Genomic DNA, 7964 nt, shown 5'->3' on the forward strand with positions numbered 1-7964 from the left:
TAACACAATTACACATATATATATATCAGGGTTGCCGACTTTTTAATGCTCCTCTCCGGGAGAAGCCCGGAGAGGAGACTTTCCTTACCCGATCAGGGGGCGGGGCTTGACGGTGACATCATTAAGCCCCGCCCCCATGACGGAAATTGTAGAAATGACTGATATCCATGGAGGGGGCGGGGCTAAAATGACGCGATTGTGCCATTTTAGCTCCGCCCCCTCCTCTGAGACCCGCGGATTGCGGCATTTACATGCCGCGATTCGGGGGGCTCAGGGGAGTCCCCCAGATTCCGCGAGGGTTGCCCACCCTTCCGGGGGACCGGGAGGGGGGCCCGATTTTCGGGAGACTCCCGGGAATTCTGGGAGGGTCGGCAACCCTGATATATATATACTAGGTGATTGATCGCGCCCTACGGGCGCTCTTCACACCGTCGTCAGGGGCTGCGCCCCCTTCATTTGTGAACATTTGTATTGTGAGAAATATGGTTAGAATTGTATGAAAGATGCCTGTATTGCAATTTGAGTTATAGGTGAAATGTGTTAAATAGAGAGCATATGATGTGGAAGGGGGAGTGTATTGTTTTGTTTAATTAAAAAACAGTTACAGAGTAAGATGTACATTGATAGTGTGGATGGTACAGTGACATTTGTGGGTGTGTGTGTGTGCAATAGTATAGTAGGGTATATATATAGCGGCTCCCCACTGGCGGAGGTCACAACACAGGAAAACAGGAGGCTGGGTAGTGATAGGGGTGTGTGGGCATAAGGGGGACTAAAGAGGAGGGTGGGAGACACAGTGCAGCTTCTGCCAGTGGGGAGGGTCCAGCGTGGCAGTACAGGAGTACAGGATGGTGGCCCTGAGTCAGTGTCTCCTCCTACTGGGTGGGAGTTCGGGTGCATGAGAGCAGGAGGCTGGGCTATGAGGCATGATAGGGGTATGTGGGCAACACAGCGTCAGCAACTCCCCAGTGGTGGAAGTTACGGTTCAGGAGAGCAGGAAGCTGGGTAGTGATAGGGGTGTGTGGGCATATGGGGGACTAAAGAGGGGAGCAGGGGTGCTGTGAATTGTGGGAGGGGTGCGGGGGGTGCAGGTGTCGTTGAATCTCTGGAGGGGGCGGGGGTACGCAAAGTGCAGGAGTGGGGCGTGAATCGCGCAAGGGGGGGTTGCGAATTGCGGGAGGGGGGGTCATGGGGGGGTGCCGTGAATTGCGGGAGGGGGGGGTCGCGGGGGTTGGGGGGTGGGTGCCGCGAATCGCGGGAGGGGGGGGGGGCGGGGGTTGCAGCGAATTGCAGGAGGGGGGGTCGCGGGGGCAGGGGGGTTGCCGCGAATCGCAGGAGGGGTGGGTCGCGGGGGTTGCCGCGAATCGTGGGAGGGGGGGGTTGGCGGCGAATCGCGGGAGGGGGGGTCACAGGGTGGGGTAGTGCCGCGAATCAAGGGAGGGGGTGGTCGCAGGGGGGGTGCCGTGAATCGCGGGAGGGGTCGCGGGGGGGGGGGGTGCCGCGAATCGCCACAATAAAAAATCAACACAGAAAGGTCAACACATGTAAATGTTGACATAAGTGTGGCATTTCATTGGTGTCCATGTCGACACCTGAGAATGAATATGAGAACATTCAAAAAATGAAAAATAAATCTCAAAATCTCATGTCAACCTTTTTCATTGTTGACCATAGCCATGGGGAGGGGGGGGGGGTTTGCCGCGAATCGCGTGGGGGGGTCGCGGGGATGCCATGAATTGCGAGGGGTTGCCGCGAATCGCGGGGGGGGGGTTGCCGCAAACTGCGCGGGGGGTGCCGCGAATCGCGGGAGGGGGGTGGCGGCGGGGGTGGGGTGTTTTGCCGCGAATCGTGGGAGGGGGGGTCAAGGGGGGGGGTCAAAGGTGGGGGCACGAATCGTGTGTGGGGCGGCGGGGGGCGCTCACCTGGTGCAGTGTCTTTGCTGGGCAACATGGGGAGGCAGAGGATGTCTGGCACTGTGGGCTCACTGGGCTGGTTCACTGTCATGTGATTCAGTCACATACCTCCCAACATGACCCTCTCCAGGAGGGACACATTGCTCTGTTTCTGGACTTCCCTCATAATGGGCCTTATTCTGGTTGGTGCGTACTTTCCCGTATACTTTCGGATGGCGTTTTTTAGCCGTCTGCGCATGCGTGGGGAACGCTATGCGCATGTGCCACGCATAGTCTCCGTACTTGTACTCACTAATACCGTACAGAAATGTGCACCGCAAACACTCGGGAAATATGGGCGTATTATGGGCGTCATTCGGAATGACACAGGGGCGTAGTTTCAAAGTGGGCTAAACTGGGCGGAAACATGGGCGGACACGGGGGAGTGCACTTATTTTGGTGGGCGTGCATTCGGACAGCACACCGAATGCACGCGAACAAAAAGGCAAGAAATATGCGGTGTCCATAAGCAAGTATTGCTTTGCGGACACCACTCGGTCATGCGCTAGGCAATCGGAACGCCTAATCAGGACGGACGCACCTCAACCAATGTCAGCTGAACACAATACAATCACCTACTTTACTCATTACTTGTTAATTACACGCTTCTCACTGCTTCAATTGGAACCATTGCAGCTTCAATGGAACATTACTAAACACACACATATATGCTGCATTTTTCACACACTTTTACACTTCAAATAATGAACACAACTTAATATTAATCATACAAATACACATGTCACTTCTACATGCATCAATTAAACCACACATTTGGGGGACAAAAATAACATTTATTAAATGAACTTATAAAATAAATTAGAAACGGTCACAAAATAAAAGGTAGCATAGCAGGAATAAAAGTAAATAATATATAATAAATACATGTATTATAGACATACATAGCCACACCAGAATCATTAGGAACACATCAGGTGGCTTCACAACAAAAGTATAGCACCAACACTTCAAGTACAGCACACAGTAATGGTAGCCAAAACGGGGCAACAGGGGAACAAAACATGACATTTGAACCGAGGGCAAACGTGGGGACCCTCGGCACGGAATTGGACACAGGATGCTGACACACACAGCTCAATGAAAGATTTGGGAAGACATAAGGGTGGAGATTAATGCGGACACAAGTTCATTTGCGGGCACGTTTGCCCCTGGCAGGCTCCTTGCCACGTGCAGCAGCTCTTCGCCCACGGCCACGGTCAGATGGTGGGTCAGGTGGAGCACATGCTGGGGAGGGGGTGGATGGTCTTCCCCCTCTGGCAGCAGGGAGTGCTGATGGTGGTAATGCACCAGAAACGGGTGACATTAGGGCCCTATTGCTGGTAACTAGCTCCACCATAAGATCATTATGGCGGAGGAGGAGTTCATTTTGCCGCAGGGCTTGATCAGCCAGCACCTGCAGGCTAGCAGCAATAGCTTGCTGGCTGGCACTCATAGCCTGCAGGCTCTCAGCGATACTCTGCTGGCTGCTGGTCAAACCCTGCAACACCTCCTCGACCCTACGCACCCGCTCTGATGCCGACTCTCCTTGCTGCTGAATATTGACAAGCACATGCCCCCACGTGGCCAATTCAGCCGCGGACATTGGCGGCTGCTGCTGCACGGGCCTGCTACTGGGGCCAGGGGGCACAGACTCCTCAACCTCCTCAAGAGATTGTTGACCAAGGGTGGGGATGCTGGTGAAAGAGAAAATTCCAATTACCACACATTCCATGCAAAATTCAAAACATCTACTTATGGCATGGCAAATAATTACCTTCAAGCAAAGAAGCCATGGCTTCCGCTGGGGACTCGCTGTCCATGGTGCTCACCCCCCGGACCTCCTCCACTGCAATGCAGCACTCGGCCATCTCCTCCAGGGGGGTGAGCTTCAGCTTTGAAGGCATGGGGCCAGCCCCAGAGGTGTGGCTGTGTTCCCACCGCTGGGTCAATTTCTTTTTGAGGTTCGTTTTGAAGTCGTGCCACCTGCAATCAAAGTGTACATATTAATACATGTCACTCCTCATGTTTGCTGTAGCACCCATTGCAATCTGAAACATAATACAACATGTGCCTCCTGACACCAAACTTAGATTATAATAATTTTGAAAAACAACCCTTAGAAGATACAATCACACTCAGCCTACAATAACTATCAATTCAATGACATGGCAAACATGTCTGTGGCTTCAAGCAACGTCACCGGCCATTGACCAACTCCATCTAATTTCTAATGTAAACATTACTGGACTTGTACTGCTCAAATGTAACACACATGAACTTGCCTCTTCTTAACGTGCTCCGCCTCACGAACTTGTGGAGCCACCGTATTAATCTCCGCCGTTATGTCCTCCCAGATCTTCCATCTCCTTGTGTGTGTCAACTTCTCCTGTGGGCACTCGATCAAATCCCGTGCCCGGGTCACCAGGATGGCAAGCTCCTGCGGTTCGTATGCCATGTTTCTGGTGGTTGGTTCCTCTGTTGCCCGATTGTGGCCACGGCCATGACCACTGGCACCGCCACTGCCACGGCCACGGCCACCGGTTGCTGTACTTGAAGTGCTGGCCAGGCTACTCTGTTGGGAAGCCACCTGCTGTGTTCCCAATGATTCTGCTGATGCTGAGGATGGGCCAGCTGCCGATTGGCCTATGTCGATGGCCCATCTGGCTGCTCTTCCCCCAATGGCTGTTCAGGGTTGATGGGGACATAGGTGGTGCTGGAGTCCATCTGAGCAAATAGGTCCTGCAACTCCTGCTCTTCCTCAGATAGAGATGCAGACATGTGTGCAACAACATTGCATTTGCCAAACACACCTTTATATACTATTTCTTTAATCGGCGTACATCAGCGACACCCTGCGTTCCGTACGGCCGCGTTCCGAACGGCAGCGTCAACCATGCGGCGCATAGGCCACGCCCCTTGCTGCGGTAAAAAATTTCAAAAAAAACTGGCAAACTTAGTAAGTGTGAATTAGTAGGTAAATGCAGATTAGTACACCAATCACCAAATAAAACTGAGGTCAGACATGAAATGTATATGTGAATGTACATCTGTACTGTGCACTTGTTTGGTATGTAGTACAAATGACAATACCCATTCCATATGTAAATCCAGTCCACCACTTAGGCACAAGTAATCAGTGCTAGCATCCAAATCACATGTGAAAGCTCTCCAAATTCAGCCTTGATGCTAGCTTCTTTTCATTCCACCTCTCTAGTATGGGCCTGTAGAAGGTAAGTGTACACATGGCAGCATGGCCTAATATTGGTAAAAGGTCTGGCACTATTTGCTATGTTTCTGCTGCATAGCTTTCATTATAAAATAGCTGTTTAGTACCGTGTTGAGTTAGGTGTAAGTGGCTAGTGATGCAGACTATTTCACCTGTTGCTTATAGCCATGTTTGGTGAATGTTATAGATTATATATAATGGGTTCCCATCTTATTTTACACTGTCTGTTTAGGAGATAGTAAGTAATGGCATGGTCTGCTAAACTATGCAAAGGTACAGCAAGTGTGGGTTTGCGATGCAATGGGTTAGCCGTCTGTTGTGGCGCATATACGCTGTTACTGTAAAAATGAACAATAAAGTTAATACCAAATATCACTCTGATCAACCAATGACAGGACATGATCGCTTGATTTGTGCCATTGCTAAGATGGCGGCCTATGGCAGAGCAGCCCTTTTTTCCCCTGCTGAGTTAAGGACACTGGTCGCCGTTATGGAGACCAGGCTGGGCCGTGCAGGGCCCTTCATAACCAACCGGCAGAAGCGTAATGCCTATGCGGTTGCCCGCCGGCGCATATACGCCCGCACGCAGGTGCGGCGGACCATCGCACAGCTGAAGCGGCGGTGGTCAGACTTGAGACGTCGCCAGCCGGATTTGCTCCAGCAAATCAGGGCCAGCATAGCGAGATGTGAGTGTTTATACATTAAATGGCCATTTGTACATGATTGCTTACATGACCTTATTTAAGCCAATAAGGTAACCAGCCTGATCATGAGTTAAACATGGCATACACTATATGTGTGCTACTTCCTGTTTGACACCCTGTAATGGTGATAAAATATGTCATTGTGTAGGATTAATGTTTGTGATGCTTACAATGGCCCAAATGTCACAGCATAACTGCCATGTTACAGCCTGTGTATTGTAAAAGCCACTAAGGAGCTGATTGGCTGTACATTTATCAGTACTTATAACCTTTTGATTTATAGCTTGATAAGGCTTAATACAAATGACCCCTAATTGGCACTTTTTTGTTTTTTCACAAACACAGCACGGGAACGAGCAAGACAGGCCCGAGAGGAGTCAGAGGCGTCCCAGGCCCAGGAGGAGGCGGAGCCAGCTATGGCCGAGGAGGGTGAAAGTGAAGAAGGGGTGGCGGAGGAAGTGGAGGAGGAGGTGTGGGCAGTGGAGGCGGAGGTGGTGCCATTGGAGGACGAGGTGGCAGCCGAGGAGGAGGTGGTGGCAGCCGAGGAGGGCCAGGAAGAGGGGGAGGATGAGGAGGCCTGTGAGGTGGAGCAGGCGGCCGAAAGTGGTATGTATACATAAAGAATCATTATTCCTTTTGTCATCTACTATTTGATATGTAGCACTGGTGATTCAATTGTGTTTGAAAATACTATAAAGTCAAACGACAAATTGGGTAGCAACAGACACACTTTGGGGTTAGATAGGGTGGCCAAACCATCCCTTTCATCCTGGACACATATTAATGACACAGGTTGTGAGGATGGCTTTCAGGTCGATTTTAAGTGCCACTGAACCTGTGTAGTTAATCTGTATCCTGGAAGAAAGGGATGACTTGCTCATGTAAGGGTTACATGTCCCTGCTGCAAGCATACAATCTGTAGCCTCATATAGGTGAGTAGAGTTTACTGGTGATTGATCTTTGGAAACTAGATTCAGTATGGCATAAATGGAGTATGGACAGGCGTGGCTTAGACTGGAGTAACAAGTGGTCAGTGCCCCTGTGCCCTCCTGTAGCTAACCACCCCCTGCGGTCTGCATGTATGTTTGGCACCATAATTGTTTGTTGATTTTATGTTTGTAATGATTTTGTGCATGGGAGTGGGTTAGTGTTGCAGCTTCACCTAACTGGCATTATGACAAGGATTTCTGGAGCAGACCATCAGCAGGCAAGCCATGCTTGATTGCACAAATGTACTGAGCATTCCTGAGAGTTGAGTAACTCCCCTGCCACGCTCCATCATATAACAGACACTGAACTTTGTTTGCAGAATTGGGATTGGTGCAGCGCGTGACATGCTTCTCAGAGCTTAGTCATGGGTGGGTTTGGATTGAGAAGGAGCACTATGACTGTGAGGTGTTCTACAGAGTAAAGGGTAGAGGGGAAAAAACAGGCTTTCCATGTAGTATGTATGCATGTATGTAAAGCTGTATGTGTCATATATATAGTTATATATGTGTCTATATATATATATATATATATATATATATATATATATATATACACACACACACACCTGTCACGGTGCATGTTTAAAATGTAGGTATGACTATGTTAAATGTATGCATGAATATCATTATTAATTTTTCAATTTTGATTTGGTCCACAGATGAGCCAGCCCAAGCACAAGAGGGTCTCCGTGGGGCCCTCTTACGGATAAGAGGCCACTTGCGGCAGGTGCTTTTGGAAATAGACCAGCTAGTTGAGGGGGAGTTCTAATGTTTATTTATTTTTCAGTTTATACAAAATAATGGGTACATATGAGTTATCCGGGCGCCCGATTTCTAAATCGGGTCGGATCGGGCACATCGCATCGCATCGCATGCGACCATCGGATGCGATGCGATGCGATGACCCGATTTTTCCATAGGAATCAATGTTAAAATGGACTGAGTCCATTTTAACATGGAATTCAATGGGAAAAAGGGGTCCTTTTCATACCCCTACTATCCAAGTGGGCATGGAGTTGGATATAAACCTGTGGCGAGCGTAGCGAGCCACCGAGCCCGAAGCGTGGCGAGCGTAGCGAGCCCCGCGAGGGGA

General features: G+C 50.0%; 1 long non-coding RNA gene across 1 annotated transcript; it reads left to right on the forward strand.

Moving 5' to 3' along the window:
- Window positions 1-6154: 6154 nt before the first annotated feature.
- On the forward strand, window positions 6155-7640 carry LOC146005679 (uncharacterized). The gene is made up of 2 exons (XR_014444047.1): window positions 6155-6488; window positions 7531-7640. It is a non-coding gene; the product is annotated as an uncharacterized LOC146005679 (long non-coding RNA).
- The last annotated feature ends 324 nt before the right edge of the window (window positions 7641-7964 follow it).

Source organism: Crinia signifera, chromosome 5 (genome assembly GCF_055691185.1).
Source record: "Crinia signifera chromosome 5, ASM5569118v1, whole genome shotgun sequence".
Classification (NCBI taxonomy): Eukaryota; Metazoa; Chordata; class Amphibia; order Anura; family Myobatrachidae; genus Crinia; species Crinia signifera.